Source organism: Amblyomma mixtum, chromosome 2 (assembly GCF_055824585.1).
Source record: "Amblyomma mixtum isolate Tamu chromosome 2, ASM5582458v1, whole genome shotgun sequence".
Taxonomy (NCBI): domain Eukaryota; kingdom Metazoa; phylum Arthropoda; class Arachnida; order Ixodida; family Ixodidae; genus Amblyomma; species Amblyomma mixtum.
Genome location: NC_143013.1, coordinates 232,614,276 through 232,634,115, shown reverse-complemented (window position 1 = coordinate 232,634,115; position 19,840 = coordinate 232,614,276).

Sequence of the window (19,840 nt, the reverse complement as noted above, 5' to 3'; positions counted from 1 at the left end):
ACTGAAAAGAAGCAGCTAATCCATAAAATTCATTCTTGTCGATATGCTGCTAAAGCGGTTCTTTCTGCAGATGCCAAACGCGTTTAAACGTACAGTCGCGGACAAAAGTAAACGGAGCACGTAACTGTCTTTGAATATGTTTCATGCGTCACCTAATTGAAATTTCCACAAGTGGTACGCGCATGCTGGTAGCGGAGGTTGGTGGGCTTTCTTGTAGACATACAGTGTTTCTTCAATTCCAATGGAGAAGGCGTGATTGCAATTTCAACGAAATAGCGTGCTCCGTTTACTTATGTCCGCGCCTGTACACTGTTGTCACGAGGCATGCCCTCAGGATGCCCCGCAAGACGGGACGGATGAGAAGACACGGACAAGCATTATCTTGAAACTCAAGGGAACTGAATCACTTTAACCCTTCAAGTGAAACTTGTCCGTGCCTCTCGTTCGTCCCATCTTCTTTCGTGCGCCACTATTTCTTTTTGAGTTCATATTGTTACTTGGCGGCCAGCAGAAGAATGAGACGAGGTGACTGATGGCAATATTTTTTAATCACCACTGGCCTAGTGCCAGCGCTCCGTCCCGGGCAACTGCGAGCTTCGTCCTCTTCGTCACGTTACGAGGGGCCTGCGAGCGATCGTCCAGTTCGTAAATAGCAGAAGACATCGACGAAGGGACCGCGATATGGTGATGGGCTTCAAGGGCAGAACAGAAGTGGCGAGGTGGTGAAGTGCTGGCCGCCACGATGAGAGATATGAGCAAATGAAATCCCGGTCTACGAAGCATCCGGGCCGCAGGTTGCCAGGAGCCGACGACCGAGGCCCTTGGACGCACAGATCATCGGCATGGACAGGGGAACAGTGTATTTACTTGTCAGTGACGACTCAGGTAGGTCGGGTCACTGGTCCCCGGCGCGGCAGCGTCGTGAGTTCATCGTGTCTTGTGGTCGGAGCGGAGGACGGTGCTGGGATGAGGTTAACCGGAAAAAGAAATTGATATGCAATCCTGTACGAGGGGAAAAGGTTGAGGGGATGCAATGATTTAGGAGAAAATGCTACACCAAATTTGTGTGTATTTGCTTTAAACGACTGCAAAATATGGCGTCTGTTTCGGGAACTAAAAGCACGCATTGTTTTTTTTTGTCGTAAACCATTGAGTCAACTCACTTGCCTTTTCAAGTACAAAAAAGGCGCGGTAAGTTTCGGCAGGAATCTGAAATTCAACGGACTTTGAAACCGAAAATTCTTTCACCCCTTCAGTAACAGACGGAAACGAAAAAAGAAAAGAGGCTGGCTACAATATTATGCTCTCCTCGTATCATTTATGCCGCTATGCACCCTGGCCATTCCCCCGCCGTGGGTATGTGCCATCCAGCCCGAGGACATCATCATCATCATTTCTGCGGCTCACAACTGCTATATTGAAAGACTTTGACACAAACACATCTTGTATTACGGATTAGATGCCCGCGAGAGATAAAGTGCCCTTGGTAATTTTCTCAACCAGCCAAAAATGAGATAAACGGTTTCGAAAAGAGGCTGTAACCAGCACACCAAGAGAAGCGTAGAACGAGCACACATGCCTACAAAGTTTTGTTTCGCGAAACGAGACTGAATAAGAAAACACGGCCTGTTTCATATTTTTTAATTAAGGAGCTGCTGAAAGAAAGCAATGACTGCGAGAAAAATTGCAAAGGCAACATCGGTCTGTGGCGCTGACGGAAAACAATATTTCAAGGTATGTAAAAGTCAGCAGTCGGTCACATTCGACGTGTATGCCCACAGCCACTGGGCCCATTTTCTGTTTACCTCAGCAAGCATGTTGCCTCGGTTAGCTGCCACAATAAATAGGTAAGAAAAAACCGTGGCTTAGGCAAGTGGTTCCCGACCTTTGTACTTTTCAGCTCAAGGCCTGATTGGTACCGAATTTGGCAATGACTGAAAAGCTGGACCGTTTGAAATAAAGCCCCCGCTGAGAGTACAAGAAGTTTGTCCATAAATGTTCAGTTGCCGCCTCTATTAAACGACCGTCTGTCGTAAAGGGTGCCCAGTTTCCAAGCGATGCCATTTCTGCGCTTTAGGGCATCCGTGACCAAGCCTGACCTTAAGGAACCGTTTGAAGTCGGGTCCAGTCGCGACTGAACAAAATCTATTAGACGGTGACACTGCGTCTGTCAAACGGACACGAGACAAAAATCGAGAGAACTGCAAAACACATTTATTACTTTGGTAAAAGTGCCCAACTTCACATACACATAAGTTCAACCCCACAGACACAAGGATAGACGACAATGACGCACATTCGGTTGAACGAAATAATATAAAAACAAATAATGCCGCCTTGACCGCACACAGGACAAAGAGTGCCCAAAAGTTCTTTTACATCCCAAAACAAAATCCGTGGACTGGATGCTTGCTTAGCACATCTTTTCAATCAGTTGTTGCTCTCCGCAATATTCAGAATTTCCTCCAGGAAGGCGTCAGGTGAGTCCAGCGGGGAGACCACAGACGCCGGCGTTCCATTTCAACCATCCATTTCGGTCTTTACATGAGAGAGAACTAATAAGCCTTCTACAAATTTCTATGCTCTTAATTGAAAAACAGAAACATGAAAAAGAAACAACCCTCGCACGAACTGTCCGGCTGTTACAATAGAAAAAACACATTTATGGCGAAGAACGTCAGCGGAGGTATTTTGATCACTAATAGAGCGGCATTTCTGCGTTTGGACTATACGGGCCCAACAGCAGGATTAAAACCACTCCAAACCACCTTAACACCAATGACATGTGTTCTGAGAATGTCGGTTCACACATAAAACACCGCTCCACGTGTAGTTAAGCTAGTGCACCCCACCTACGAAAAAAACTGCTGACAGAAATAAAATAATCCCTATGCCTAAGTCATTTTGCAATTGCGGCTGCAATTGATCTGTGGCCTTTGTCGCTTTCGGTTCATTTCGGTCGCTTTAGGCTCATCGGTTCAATAACTGAAACATTAGTACGTTCGGATTAGAGCCGCCTCTGAGAGCACGAAAAGTCAAATCTATAAAAGCTCAGTTGTCGGTCCCGGTACACGTGGGAATCTCTAAATGATCCCCTATCTTCCAGCGGTGCAATTTCAGCACTTCAGGAAATCCATCGGAAACACGGTAAGAAATTCATCGCAAACAGGCAGGTAGGGTCCAGCCAGGAGGACAGGACCGAATCTGCGGGACGCGAACACTGCTTCTGTCAGACGTATGTGAGATACAAGGCAGGGAATGCTCGACTGGGCACACAAAAACTGACTTCCAAAACGAGAAATGAACACGAGAAGAACATTGCCTACATGAGATACAAGGCAGGGAATGCTCGAGTGGGCACACAAAACTGACATCCAAAACGCGAAATGAACACGACAAGGACATTGCCTACATGAGATACAAGGCAGGGAATGCTCGACTGGGCACACAAAAACTGACATCCAAAACACAAAAATAAGCACGACTAGAACATCGACATTGAAAGACATTCCAAAACTCCTTGACGGTCTCAAAACTTGCTCAGTGAAACGGGTGCCGGCTTAGCACTTCCTTTCACTCACAAGTCGCTTTCCGCAATGTAGAAAGTTTCGCCTAGGGAGGCGTCAGGTCAACTCAGTGGGGACTCCTGAACTGTCAGCATTCGTGTTCCATAGCCTTCAGCAGTTCGTCCATGAAGCCATCAGGTGAAGTCGTGGGGCACGGTTCGGCGCCGCTGTCCGGGCTAGGGGCGCTGGGATCAGAGGGCGACTGGAGTGTTCCACACGAACGGGGATCGGTGGATACCAATGGCGCTTGTGTTATGGGTCCGGAGTGAAGGCTTGCTACTTTGATGGAGCGTATTCTCTTGAAGCGCCGGAGGGGGAAGCCTGCAAGAAAAAAGGGCGGAAAACTTCCGGTCAGTACTCTGAGCTTTCACTCTATGCTTGCTAACATTACTCGGCGAGGAGAAGCACTGCATGAAAATAAACAGAAAAACTTACCGCCTTTGATGACCACCTTCTGTCGATCTCCCGGTTCTAACACAGAGTTGTCGCCTTCTTCTACTCCGACGGCCCCTCCACATAGCCGGAGTTGGGGTTCACGCACGGCCACTTCCACTCTCCGCGGGCAGACGATATCGCCACTCGGGAGCGTGAACCGAACACGCCGGCGTCTCCGTGTCGTGGTGACATCAGCGGGGCGAGGCTGGTTAGCGTCCCGGGCGGTCTTCATGACGACAGCTAGGCAGCAGGAGTACGACCTCGCGAGCACGTCCGATTGATGCGACAGCTTAACGTCGTCTGGTGTCTGGTTAGCGCGCCGAGGTTGGCAACCCCCTCTCGCTCCCGAAAACCTCCTCTCCGGGTAGTCCGGTCACTAGCTCCACAACCTGCTTCCGTCAGCTTTCCCTTCCCCTCCGCCGCTGGCACAAAGACGCTATCGCCAGAATTGACTCATCGGTGTACAGATTAAGCCGCTCCCAGTAGAGTAGCTTCCAGACTTATTTCCGGCCATTGCTTACCGGTTTTCTATCTTCTGTTACTTCCCCAGAAGCTAGCCCCCTTTTTGCCTCTCCCTAAACAAAGTGCAGCTCGGGAATAAACCTTCTAATGTCATTTTTCTCGGATCCATAAATGGCAGATTAAGCAGGTTATTGTCTTCTTAATCTATTTTCTTTCCTCTTTTCAAGTATTCCTGACCTCGGGATCAAAGAAACATCACTTTCAAGTTCCCCTATACTTCAGATTCCTGTGGCACCCACATATTTTGAGGAATGTTCGCATCTCGTTTCTGCTGTTGTGTTCGACAATACTGATGCACAAAAAGTATACCACAACCTCCTTCTGTAAAATTTCCGCTTCCCTTCTCGACGTGGCCAAAACGTTATCACATTTTTTTTACCATTGTCCGAATTAAGCTTTCCTAGGAACTTGTCCGACAAAGGTGAAGGCTGGGCTGCGCTCCGGCTCTCAGGTCCTGCTCCTGTAACTCGCTCCCGCTTTACCTACCCCACATACCCTATAGACACGTGCTGGCGGTGCTTCGTCTACTTCTAACCACGTGGAAAATATGTTATCACCACGTTCTTGCGACTGATGCCCTGAATACGCCGTTCCTCCTAACAGTTCTATGCGTCAATAATGACGAAGGGAGCACTGTTAATTGTGGTCAGAGCCTTTTTTTTCTTCGTCGTTTTGGAAAGTTCCTGAAGGCGATCAGACAATTTCCATGTTAACTTTGGTCTGAAACATGTCGGTATGTTGCCCACTTGCTGCTATTCGCTATCAGCAGTCTAAGTTCGTCAACAAAACAAGCCGTACTTGTGTCGTGTGGTTTCGATCGCACCTGTGATGTCTGCACGCAGGTGGCCTGCACGGTTGCAAGCGGCACCGCGGATCGATGTGGTGCTGCTACGTAACATGGCTTCTAAAGAAAGCTTCCCAGTCTTTAGCGCCCCATTTGGTCTCAGTTGTATCATACTGCGGCATAACGAATGTCAGTTCTTGAGGGTACTTTTGTATTCCATTTATTTTCTCATTTCTTCGGACCCTACTGGCCGACAGGATTAGTGTCCCTAACACGTGCACTACATGCTGTTCGCAACATGTCATTTAAAATACCCGATGCAAGAAATGAAGGCGTTTCCTAACACATAAAGCTAAGTAACCCATGAATGCTAGCAGAACAGACCATGATATTTGCGGTAAACGCAAATACATGTACATAAATTTATAGTCAAAGAAAAAAAGAGAAACTCCTTATCAGAGTTGAGTCTCATGAATCCAATAAATTTTTTCCTCTCGTAGTATCAGAATAAAAAAATTGAACACAACAATCCTAAAAGACCAGTGCTGTAAAATTTCAAAAATTTTCTCAAGGAAAAGAACTAAAATGCGTAAATATAAACCGAATTGTTTCAGCGCAAAAAATAACAATAAAACAGCACAAGTGAAGCAAATAATGCGAAAAATAGAATAGAAAAATATTCGATGAGTTAAATGTTTCTGCAGGTCAAAAACAGAGGTAATGGACAGGTAGTTTTGATCAGGACGACTTCTTCCGCTTATAGTGGCAAAGTATTGCAATTTATTGCAGGATCAGGCAGCAGAACACAAGACAAGCCTAGCATGCTTGTGGTTCACTCTCGGGCCGCCATACTGAATTTTCATTGAAGCCCCCTGTAGACCTTGAATGTCGCAAGGTAAAAGGCGCGTTCACGCTCACCCAATAGTCCGGCGAGTGAAGCGGAAAGCGGCGCGGCGAGGCCGATCGGTTCAGTCCGATTTCCGCCGTACGGCGCCCTTCGATTGCGAGTTCCTCGCTTCAGACTGAATTCTCGTTGTTACTGCCTTTTTCAGCGCTTTCGCTGGCCGTAAATGGAGCACTGGTCTTTAGCTTCGTCTGACCTCGCCTATAACATAACGAATGAATGATATTGTATGCTTTCTTTCTTTTATTCGGAGAGGCGATTTTGCCGCTTCTAAACTCAATAAAAGGGTCGGTTTGTTGACAGTGATGGTTTCCGTCCTGACAACCAGATGGCGCCTCTATTGGCTGAGTTTATTTTTTGCGTCTACGCTAGCATACGCTGAACTAAAAGTGGGGATGCGCCTGCGTTTAACGTACGTAAGCATGCTGGCGCCTACTGTACGTAGACGCGGCAAATTTATGTTCTTTTCTCTTACATCTGTGTATGCCGCCAACAGCGACGTGGTGTGGAAAAGCGAGAAACAGCAGCGGCACGGCGGTTCCGCCTCGGTCGTGCGTCAACAGATGGGAACAGGTCACAGTGTTTGCGGCGACCGCGTTCGCTTCCCTCGCCGGATATTTGGGCTAGTGTGAACGCGCCTTGCGCCTCCTGCCCTCGACCCTCCTCCCCTCCCTACCCCCCGTGCTGCACCACCCATTCTCCCAACCCTTTTGCGGGCCCGTTTGGTTAGTCACAGTCGAGGGTCCAGTGAACTATAACTTGCTGCTATGTCAGCACGCAGCCGCGTTTCTAGAACGAACACCTTCCGGTCAGTTGCCTTGGCCGATTCTCCCGACCCTGCTTGTGTGACTAAGCAGGGAGTGGTAGTTGATTGGGGGTTATTCCTTGGTCAAGGATAGACCCCTCCCGCTATTGTGGCGCCTATCCCTTGTGGGGTTTAAATCGGGGAAGATAAATGCGTTCTCCCCGCTTAAGCGCGGCTGACTCAGTTCAAAACCGCGCTGACCCCACCCCGTGGTCGCGTACGCTACTGAGCGCACGCCAACCACGGCGGGCCGTGCTCTACGGGAACAAAGGAACGACACACTGGCTGACACAAACAAGGCATTTATTGCTATAGCAACAATAACGCCAGCTAGCAACAAAATACACTGAGGAATCTAGGATGTCCGACTCACCAGCACGGCTACGAGCGAACGTCCGCCCACGGTAGGGCAAAGGGATAAACTCCGAGGTCGAGCGGAACGGGCTCGGCGGGAGTAAGTTCCGGCCGAGGGGCGCCCGTCGACGAAGAGCGAAGCTGCGAGCGAAACGTCCGTTCGCTTCCCGTTGCCGAGGGAGAAGAGACCCCGTCGCTCCCCGCGAGCGCGCAGCAAAACGCCATCCGTGGCGCTGGAGTCGCTACGACGCGAGCGCCCTCCCCTGTTAGTTAAAGTAACCAAAACAGAAGAGCGCGTTTCGGAGGAGCTAACAACAGTGGGGTGTGCAATGCGGGAAAGTGAACGCAGGGGACGAAGGCGTCCCCACATCCCCCCAACCTTAAATAGACCCACGCGCCTGCAAGTTACATGCTATGGAGGAGTCTCCTGGTCTTCATGCACTTGAGGCAGGTCGTGCAGCGGAGGTCACGCCGACAGGGTGCACGCAGTCTTCCGCGGTATTCCGAAGGCGGCGTGAAGGTCTCCGCTGGGACGACTCGCATGGCCCGCGGGCTAAGTGCCCGCAGGCCCGCGAAGAGGAGGGCCGGTTGACCACTGCAGGCCAAGATTCCGCAGTAGTCGCCAGGAGAACAGCAGCCCGAGGTGGCTGCTGTCTGGTCTCACCACGGCTGCCCCGGATGGATGCGGCGAACAGGATACAGGCCGCTCCGTCGCAGCAGGCGGCAGCGAGACGATGTGCAGACAGCAAGCCGCAGTGGCTCCGCTGGGTCTGAAAGATTGCCAAAACACACTCCGCATGCCTTTAACGTAGGTCACGGGAGGGGAAACGGCGTACACAAGAGCCACGTGGCTCAATGCTCAACTCGCTAGCAAAACGTGTCGGGCGGCCGTGCAACGCAAAGTTCGAGTGAACAAAGCCCTTTCTTGAGTTGAACGAGAATGCTCGGTTCATGCGAGGTTAAAAAAAAAACAGGCGGCCAGCAAAGTGCGCCCCCTCTCAACACCACGGTCCGGTGGTCGTGTCACTTTTGACATGGCGCAGGCAGCTATGAATAGCCTTAGGCCTCACTACCACTGTGAAGGTCGACGACCCCCAACAAAAGGAGGACCCGGAACGGGTTTCGTGCGCGCAGCCGCGAGGAGACATCAGCGTTGTGGGGTGGTCCTCCCCGCTCACTGCACAAAGCAGCTTGAGCGATCGGCGCCCACCGTATCGGACGGTGTCGGAACGCCCGGTGCCGAGCTGCAATACCAGCGAGCTCGTTAAGGCACCCGTGGCCCCAGGCCACCCGGCTCCCAGAGCCGCGACTCCCAGAGTCGAAAAAGAGACAGCGAGAAAATATATACAGAAAACTCGGACCACCCACGCGGCTTCCGTACTCACTCGCTTCGGGCTCGGCAACTCCGCGGGCGCTAGGCCTCGCGCTCCCTCGATGCGGACCAAGTGGTTCTTGAAGAAACTCCAGGAAGAAAACTTCACAAAAAAACATGCTGAGCATGTCGAAAAGTTCAAACATGCTGCAGCGCAATACACCTCGCACTCAAGAAAGCATGCCGCAGGTCCTAGCGATCAAAATTCACTCTAGGCCTAGCACTTGTCAAGTCCGGACAAAGAGCGTTCCTCGAACCGAACAGACTGTCGTCCAATGTTCCAAGAGCAGGCCCCACGTTGGGCGCCAGATGTGGGGTTTAAATCGGGGAAGATAAATGCGTTCTCCCCGCTTAAGCGCGGCTGACTCAGTTCAAAACCGCGCTGACCCCACCCCGTGGTCGCGTACGCTACTGAGCGCACGCCGACCACGGCGGGCCGTGCTCTACGGGAACAAAGGAACGACACACTGGCTGACACAAACAAGGCATTTATTGCTATAGCAACAATAACGCCAGCTAGCAACAAAATACACTGAGGAATCTAGGATGTCCGACTCACCAGCACGGCTACGAGCGAACGTCCGCCCACGGTAGGGCAAAGGGATAAACTCCGAGGTCGAGCGGAACGGGCTCGGCGGGAGTAAGTTCCGGCCGAGGGGCGCCCGTCGACGAAGAGCAAAGCTGCGAGCGAAACGTCCGTTCGCTTCCCGTTGCCGAGGGAGAAGAGACCCCGTCGCTCCCCGCGAGCGCGCAGCAAAACGCCATCCGTGGCGCTGGAGTCGCTACGACGCGAGCGCCCTCCCCTGTTAGTTAAAGTAACCAAAACAGAAGAGCGCGTTTCGGAGGAGCTAACAACAGTGGGGTGTGCAATGCGGGAAAGTGAACGCAGGGGACGAAGGCGTCCCCACACCCTGCATTCTAACATTATCAGGGCCACAGGAATCGCCCGACACCAATGGCTGGAAGGGGTACCCTTTGAAAGGAAAAAGCGGCGGCCTTTTTGATCAGCATCCTACTATAGTGGGCTTGGCATTTATCACATTGCCGTTTTCTGGTGGTTTCGCAGATCTTCGGATTCGATAATGTACTGCTTGCTCCTTCGCCGCGCGTCAAAAATTCGAGTTGGGACTAAACCTGCTCTGGCTAGAAACGCTCCCCATAGTAACGAGTTGTTGGCCGGGGTGCCGGCGCCGCATTCGCTGGCACAGGTGGCTAATCAGCTTTCGCGTTTCTGTCTCTTCGAAGGCCAGGTACGAAATACATATTCTGCAATGCATGAAGTGGGCGCACCGCCGGCGAAAGTTGCTACTTAATTGGTTGGCACCACTGAACTGAAGCCAAAAATTTTTCAAAACTTCGCGGAGTGGAGCTACGGTAGAGAGTATGGTAGAAAATTGCTATGGAATCGGGAACGAAAAAGAAATCACCGTCCAAAGCGGCGCGCGGGAAATCGCAGCTCTATGAAGACAACCTCTTCTTGTGTGTATGTCTCCTCGCTCGAATAGGTTTCTTTTATTTGCCAACAAGAGCAGCGTTAGCGCAAGCCAAGCAGGATGATGATACTGCTGGCTGTCCGTCGTGCACTTTGCGTGTATATTACCGTCAACAGAAATTTGAAAACGACGCCTTTTTTTTGCGATGTTGACAAAGTTATAAAAATGAAGGAACATACGCAGCCGGCTGCTACACTGGCCAAGTATCCGCTGTTCATAAAGTGTCAGTGCGCACATGAGAGCAGATCATATGGTCATAAGGCGGTTAAAGATATGCCGATGTGAAAGGATAGGGAAAACACATTTTCGAACAATTTGTGTTCAGTGTATTTCATTTCTGGCCTTACAAAATTAGCACACAAATAAATAAGTAAAGATAAAATAAACAAAAGCATTTTCTTTTGCCGCGAGGGGAGCGCATGTAGATTCACCCACTTGACAAGCGTGCAGAATTCAAATCAACTGTCGGTGCAGGTTCCCGTAAAAAGAAAAACACACTGGAGCCGCTGAGCTCACGCCCTTTCTTCATGTCTGCATTTTATCCTTCCACTTGTGCCGTAGCTTTGCATTTAGAAATAGTGATTTTTTAGTTTGGGGTAGCGACATTACTTGTTAACAACAAGCAGTACGCTTTTAAAGCGTCGCAGACTAATAAAGTATTGAAAGGCATTAGCACTGAAAAGAAGCAGGTAATCCATAAAATTCATTCTTGTCGATATGCTGCTAAAGCGGTTCTTTCTGCAGATGCCAAACGCGTTTAAACGTACAGTCGAAAGTAAACGGAGCACGTAACTGTCTTTCAATATGTTTCATGCGTCACCTAATTGAAATTTCCACAAGTGGTACGCGCATGCTGGTAGCGGAGGTTGGTGGGCTTTCTTGTAGACATACAGTGTTTCTTCAATTCCAGTGGAGAAGGCGTGATTGCAATTTCAACGAAATAGCGTGCTCCGTTTACTTATGTCCGCGCCTGTACATTGTTGTCACGAGGCATGCCCTCAGGATGCCGCGCAAGACGGGACGGATGAGAAGACACGGACAAGCATTATCTTGAAACTCAAGGGAACTGAATCACTTTAACCCTTCAAGTGAAACTTGTCCGTGCCTCTCGTTCGTCCCATCTTCTTTCGTGCGCCACTATTTCTTTTTGAGTTCATATTGTTACTTGGCGGCCAGCAGAAGAATGAGACGAGGTGACTGATGGCAATATTTTTTAATCACCACTGGCCTAGTGCCAGCGCTCCGTCCCGGGCAACTTCGAGCTTCGTCTTCTTCGTCACGTTACGAGGGGCCTGCGAGCGATCGTCCAGTTCGTAAATAGCAGAAGACATCGACGAAGGGACCGCGATATGGTGATGGGCTTCAAGGGCAGAACAGAAGTGGCGAGGTGGTGATGTGCTGGCCGGCACGATGAGAGATGTGAGCAAATGAAATCCCGGTCTACGAAGCATCCGGGCCGCAGGTTGCCAGGAGCCGACGACCGAGGCCCTTGGACGCACAGATCATCGGCATGGACAGGGGAACAGTGTATTTACTTGTCAGTGACGACTCAGGTAGGTCGGGTCACTGGTCCCCGGCGCGGCAGCGTCGTGAGTTCATCGTGTCTTGTGGTCGGAGCGGAGGACGGTGCTGGGATGAGGTTAACCGGAAAAAGAAATTGATATGCAATCCTGTACGAGGGGAAAAGGTTGAGGGGATGCAATGATTTAGGAGAAAATGCTACACCAAATTTGTGTGTATTTGCTTTAAACGACTGCAAAATATGGCGTCTGTTTCGGGAACTAAAAGCACGCATTGTTTTTTTTTTTTTGTCGTAAACCATTGAGTCAACTCACTTGCCTTTTCAAGTACAAAAAAGGCGCGGTAAGTTTCGGCAGGAATCTGAAATTCAACGGAGTTTGAAACCGAAAATTCTTTCACCCCTTCAGTAACAGCCGGAAACGAAAAAAGAAAAGAGGCTGGCTACAATATTATGCTCTCCTCGTATCATTTATGCCGCTATGCACCCTGGCCAATCCCCCGCCGTGGGTATGTGCCATCCAGCCCGAGGACATCATCATCATCATTTCTGCGGCTCACAACTGCTATATTGAAAGACTTTGACACAAACACATCTTGTATTACGGATTAGATGCCCGCGAGAGATAAAGTGCCCTTGGTAATTTTCTCAACCAGCCAAAAATAAGATAAACGGTTTCGAAAAGAGGCTGTAACCAGCACACAAAGATAAGCGTAGAACGAGCACACATGCCTACAAAGTTTTGTTTCGCGAAACGAGACTGAATAAGAAAACACGGCCTGTTTCATATTTTTTAATTAAACAGCTGCTGAAAGAAAGCAATGACTGCGAGAAAAATTGCAAAGGCAACATCGGTCTGTGGCGCTGACGGAAAACAATATTTCAAGGTATGTAAAAGTCAGCAGTCGGTCACATTCGACGTGTACGCCCACAGCCACTGGGCCCATTTTCTGTTTACCTCAGCAAGCATGTTGCCTCGGTTAGCTGCCACAATAAATAGGTAAGAAAAAACCGTGGCTTAGGCAAGTGGTTCCCGACCTTTGTACTTTTCAGCTCAAGGCCTGATTGGTACCGAATTTGGCAATGACTGAAAAGCTGGACCGTTTGAAATAAAGCCCCCGCTGAGAGTACAAGAAGTTTGTCCATAAATGTTCAGTTGCCGCCTCTATTAAACGACCGTCTGTCGTAAAGGGTGCCCAGTTTCCAAGCGATGCCATTTCTGCGCTTTAGGGCATCCGTGACCAAGCCTGACCTTAAGGAACCGTTTGAAGTCGGGTCCAGTCGCGACTGAACAAAATCTATTTGACGGTGACACTGCGTCTGTCAAACGGACACGAGACAAAAATCGAGAGAACTGCAAAACACATTTATTACTTTGGTAAAAGTGCCCAACTTCACATACACATAAGTTCAACCCCACAGACACAAGGATAGACGACAATGACGCACATTCGGTTGAACGAAATAATATAAAAACAAATAATGCCGCCTTGACCGCACACAGGACAAAGAGTGCCCAAAAGTTCTTTTACATCCCAAAACAAAATCCGTGGACTGGATGCTTGCTTAGCACATCTTTTCAATCAGTTGTTGCTCTCCGCAATATTCAGAATTTCCTCCAGGAAGGCGTCAGGTGAGTCCAGCGGGGAGACCACAGACGCCGGCGTTCCATTTCAACCATCCATTTCGGTCTTTACATGAGAGAGAACTAATAAGCCTTCTACAAATTTCTATGCTCTTAATTGAAAAACAGAAACATGAAAAAGAAACAACCCTCGCACGAACTGTCCGGCTGTTACAATAGAAAAAACACATTTATGGCGAAGAACGTCAGCGGAGGTATTTTGATCACTAATAGAGCGGCATTTCTGCGTTTGGACTATACGGGCCCAACAGCAGGATTAAAACCACTCCAAACCACCTTAACACCAATGACATGTGTTCTGAGAATGTCGGTTCACACATAAAACACCGCTCCACGTGTAGTTAAGCTAGTGCACCCCACCTACGAAAAAAACTGCTGACAGAAATAAAATAATCCCTATGCCTAATTCATTTTGCAATTGCGGCTGCAATTGATCTGTGGCCTTTGTCGCTTTCGGTTCATTTCGGTCGCTTTAGGCTCATCGGTTCAATAACTGACACATTAGTACGTTCGGATTAGAGCCGCCTCTGAGAGCACGAAAAGTCAAATCTATAAAAGCTCAGTTGTCGGTCCCGGTACACGTGGGAATCTCTAAATGATCCCCTATCTTCCAGCGGTGCAATTTCAGCACTTCAGGAAATCCATCGGAAACACGGTAAGAAATTCATCGCAAACAGGCAGGTAGGGTCCAGCCAGGAGGACAGGACCGAATCTGCGGGACGCGAACACTGCTTCTGTCAGACGTATGTGAGATACAAGGCAGGGAATGCTCGACTGGGCACACAAAAACTGACATCCAAAACGAGAAATGAACGAGGACATTGCCTACATGAGATACAAGGCAGGGAATGCTCGACTGGGCACACAAAAACTGACATCCAAAACACAAAAATAAGCACGACTAGAACATCGGCATTGAAAGACATTCCAAAACTCCTTGACGGTCTCAAAACTTGCTCAGTGAAACGGGTGCCGGCTTAGCACTTCCTTTCACTCACAAGTCGCTTTCCGCAATGTAGAAAGTTTCGCCTAGGGAGGCGTCAGGTCAACTCAGTGGGGACTCCTGAACTGTCAGCATTCGTGTTCCATAGCCTTCAGCAGTTCGTCCATGAAGCCATCAGGTGAAGTCGTGGGGCACGGTTCGGCGCCGCTGTCCGGGCTAGGGGCGCTGGGATCAGAGGGCGACTGGAGTGTTCCACACGAACGGGGATCGGTGGATACCAATGGCGCTTGTGTTATGGGTCCGGAGTGAAGGCTTGCTACTTTGATGGAGCGTATTCTCTTGAAGCGCCGGAGGGGGAAGCCTGCAAGAAAAAAGGGCGGAAAACTTCCGGTCAGTACTCTGAGCTTTCACTCTATGCTTGCTAACATTACTCGGCGAGGACAAGCACTGCATGAAAATAAACAGAAAAACTTACCGCCTTTGATGACCACCTTCTGTCGATCTCCCGGTTCTAACACAGAGTTGTCGCCTTCTTCTACTCCGACGGCCCCTCCACATAGCCGGAGTTGGGGTTCACGCACGGCCACTTCCACTCTCCGCGGGCAGACGATATCGCCACTCGGGAGCGCGAACCGAACTCGCCGGCGTCTCTGTGTCGTGGTGACATCAACGGGGCGAGGCTGGTTAGCGTCCGGGGCGGTCTTCATGACGACGGCTAGGCAGCAGGAATACGACCTCGCGAGCACGTCCGATTGATGTGACAGCTTAACGTCGTCTGGTGTCTGGTTAGCGCGCCGAGGTTGGCAACCCCCTCTCACTCGCGAAAACGTCCTGTCCGGGTAGTCCGCTCACTAGCTCCACAACCTGCTTCCGTCAGCTTTCCCTTCCCCTCCACCGCTGGCACAAAGACGCTATCGCCAGAATTGACTCATCGGTGTACAGATTAAGCCGCTCCCAGTAGAGTAGCTTCCAGACTTATTTCCGGCCATTGCTTACCGGTTTTCTGTCTTCTGTTACTTCCCCAGAAGCTAGCCCCCTTTTTGCCTCTCCCTAAACAAAGTGCAGCTCGGGAATAAACCTTCCAATGTCATTTTTCTCGGATCCATAAATGGCAGATTAAGCAGGTTATTGTCTTCTTAATCTATTTTCTTTCCTCTTTTCAAGTATTCCTGACCGCGGGATCAAAGAAACATCACTTTCAAGTTCCCCTATACTTCAGATTCCTGTGGCACCCACATATTTTGAGGAATGTTGGCATCTCGTTTCTGCTGTTGTGTTCGACAATACTGATGCACAAAAAGTATACCACAACCTCCTTCTGTAAAATTTCCGCTTCCCTTCTCGACGTGGCAAAAACGTTATCACATTTTTTTTACCATTGTCCGAATTAAGCTTTCCTAGGAACTTGTCCGACCAAGGTGAAGGCTGGGCTGCGCTCCGGCTCTCAGGTCCTGCTCCTGGAACTCGCTCCTGCTTAACCTACCCCACACACCCTATAGACACGTGCTGGCGGTGCTTCGTCTACTTCTAACCACGTGGAAAATATGTTATCACCACGTTCTTGCGACTGATGCCCTGAATACGCCGTTCCTCCTAACAGTTCTATGCGTCAATAATGACGAAGGGAGCACTGTTAATTGTGGTCAGAGCCTTTTTTTCCTTCGTCGTTTTGGAAAGTTCCTGAAGGCGATCAGACAATTTCCATGTTAACTTTGGTCTGAAACATGTCGGTATGTTGCCCACTTGCTGCTATTCGCTATCAGCAGTCTAAGTTCGTCAACAAAACAAGCCGTACTTGTGTCGTGTGGTTTCGATCGCACCTGTGATGTCTGCACGCAGGTGGCCTGCACGGTTGCAAGCGGCACCGCGGATCGATGTGGTGCTGCTACGTAACATGGCTTCTAAAGAAAGCTTCCCAGTCTTTAGCGCCCCATTTGGTCTCAGTTGTATCATACTGCGGCATAACGAATGTCAGTTCTTGAGGGTACTTTTGTATTCCATTTATTTTCTCATTACTTCGGACCCTACAGGCCGACAGGATTAGTGTCCCTAACACGTGCACTACATGCTGTTCGCAACATGTCATTTAAAATACCCGATGCAAGAAATGAAGGCGTTTCCGAACACATAAAGCTAAGTAACCCTTGAATGCTAGCAGAACAGACCATGATATTTGCGGTAAACGCAAATACATGTACATAAACTCATAGTCAAAGAAAAAAAGAGAAACTCCTTATCAGAGTTAAGTCTCATGAATCCAATAAATTTTTTTCCTCTCGTAGTATCAGAATAAAAAAATTGAATACAACAATCCTAAAAGACCAGTGCTGTAAAATTTCAAAAATTTTCTCAAGGAAAAGAACTAAAATGCGTAAATATAAACCGAATTGTTTCAGCGCAAAAAATAACAATAAAACAGCACAAGTGAAGCAAATAATGCGCAAAATAGAATAGAAAAATATTCGATGAGTTAAATGTTTCTGCAGGTCAAAAACAGAGGTAATGGACAGGTAGTTTTGATCAGGACGACTTCTTCCGCTTATAGTGGCAAAGTATTGCAATTTATTGCAGGATCAGGCAGCAGAACACAAGACAAGCCTAGCATGCTTGTGGTTCACTCTCGGGCCGCCATACTGAATTTTCATTGAAGCCCCCTGTAGACCCTGAATGTCGCAAGGTAAAAGGCGCGTTCACGCTCACCCAATAATCCGGCGAGTGAAGCGGCGCGGCGAGGCCGATCGGTTCAGTCCGATTTCCGCCGTGCGGCGCCCTTCGATTGCGAGTTCCTCGCTTCAGACTGAATTCTCGTTGTTACTGCCTTTTTCAGCGCTTTCACTGGCCGTAAATGGAGCACTTGTCTTTAGCTTCGTCTGCCTTCGCCTATAACATAACGAATGAATGATATTGTATGCTTTCTTTCTTATAATCGGAGAGGCGATTTTGCCGCTTCTCAACTTAATAAAAGGGTCGGTTTGTTAACAGTAATGGTTTCCGTCCTGACAACCAGATGGCGCCTCTATTGGCTGAGTTTATTTTTTGCGTCTACGCTAGCATACGCTGAACTAAAAGTGGGGATGCGCCTGCGTTTAACGTACGTAAGCATGCTGGCGCCTATTGTACGTAGACGCGGCAAATTTATGTTTTTTTCTCTTATATCTGTGTATGCCGCCAACAGCGACGTGGTGTGGAAAAGCGAGAAACAGCAGCGGCACGGCGGTTCGGCCTCGGCCGTGCGTCAACAGATGGGAACAGGCCACAGTGTTTGCGGCGACCGCGTTCGCTTCCCTCGCCGGATTTTTGGGCTAGTGTGAACGCGCCTTGCGCCTCCTGCCCTCGACCCTCCTCCCCTCCCTACCCCCCGTGCTGCACCACCTATTCTCCCAACCCTTTTGCGGGCCCGTTTGGTTAGTCACAGTCGAGGGTCCAGTGAACTATAACTTGCTGCTATCTCAGCACGCAGCCGCGTTTCTAGAACGAACACCTTCCAGTCAGTTGCCTTGGCCGATTCTCCCGACCCTGCTTGTGTGACTAAGCAGGGAGTGGTAGTTGACTGGGGGTTATTCCTTGGTCAAGGATAGACCTCTCCCGCTATTGTGGCGCCTATCCCTGCATTCTAACATTATCAGGGCCACAGGAATCGCCCGACACCAATGGCTGGAAGGGGTACCCTTTGAAAGGAAAAAGCGGCGGCCTTTATGATCAGCATCCTACTATAGTGGGCTTGGCATTTATCACATTGCCGTTTTCTGGTGGTTTCGCAGATCTTCGGATTCGATAATGTACTGCTTGCTCCTACCGCCGCGTGTCAAAAATTCGAGTTGGGACTAAACCTGCTCTGGCTAGAAACGCTCCCCATAGTAACGAGTTGTTGGCCGGGGTGCCGGCGCCACATTCGCTGGCACAGGTGGATAATCAGCTTTCGCGTTTCTGTCTCTTCGAAGGCCAGGTACGAAATACATATTCTGCAATGCATGAAGTGGGCGCACCGCCGGCGAAAGTTGCTACTTAATTGGTTGGCACCACTGAACTGAAGCCAAAAATTTTTCAAAACTTCGCGGAGTGGAGCTACGGTAGTGAGTGTGGTAGAAAATTGCTAGGGAATTGGGAACGAAAAAGAAATCACCGTCCAAAGCGGCGCGCGGGAACTCGCAGCTCTCTGAAGACAACCTCTTCTAGTGTGCATGTCTCCTCGCTCGAATAGGTTCTCTTTTATTTGCCAACAAGAGCAGTGTTAGCGCAAGCCAAGCAGGATGATGATATTGCTGGCTGTCCGTCGTGCACTTTGCGTGTATATTACCGTCAACAGAAATTTGAAAACGACGCCTTTTTTTTTGCGATGTTGACAAAGTTATAAAAATGAAGGAACATACGCAGCCGGCTGCTACACTGGCCAAGTATTCGCTGTTCATAAAAGGTAAGTGCGCACATGAGAGCAGATCATATGGTCATAAGGCGGTTAAAAATATGCCGATGTGAAAGGAAAGCGAAAACACTTTTTAGAACAATTTGTGTTCAGTTGCCAGTATTTCATTTCTGGCCTTACAAAATTAGCACACAAATAAATAAGTAAAGATAAAATAAACAAAAGCATTTTCTTTTGCCGTGAGGGGAGCGCATGTAGATTCACCCACTTGACAAGCGTGCAGAATTCAAATCAACTGTCGGCGCAGGCTCACGTAAAAAGAAAAACACACTGGAGCCGCTGAGCTCACGCCCTTTCTTCATGTCTGCATTTTATCCTTCCACTTGTGCCGTAGCTTTGCATTTAGAAATAGTAATATTTTAGTTTGGGGTAGCGACATTACTTGTTAACAACAAGCAGTACGCTTTTAAAGCGTCGCAGACTACTAAAGTATTGAAAGGCGTTAGCACTGAAAAGAAGCAGCCAATCCACAAAATTCATTCTTGTCGATATGCTGCTAAAGCGGTTCTTTCTCCAGATGCCAAAGGCGTTTAAACGTACAGGCGCGGACAAAAGTAAACGGAGCACGCAACTGTCTTCGAATATGTTTCATGCGTAACCTAATTGAAATTGCCACAAGTGGTACGCGCATGCTGGTAGCGGAGGTTGGTGGGCTATCTTGTAGACATACAGTGTTTCTTCATTTCCAATGGAGAAGGCGCGATTGCAATTTCAACGAAATAGCGTGCTCCGTTTAATTATGTCCGCGCCTGTACATTGTTGTCACGAGGCATGCCCTCAGGATGCCGCGCAAGACGGGACGGATGAGAAGACACGGACAACCATTATCTTGAAACTCAAGGGAACTGAATCACTTTCACCCTTCAAGTGAAACTTGTCCGTGCCTCTCGTTCGTCCCATCTTCTTTTGTGCGGCAGTTTTTTTTTTTTTGAGTTAATATTGTGTTGTGTCCCCTTATTGCTTTTGTGTGTGTGCGCCCCCGCGTCCTCCTCCTAACGACCACGCGCATCCTCCTCCTAACGACCACTCAATCCTCCTCCTAACGACACTTGCCCCTCGTCGCACGCTGTCACCA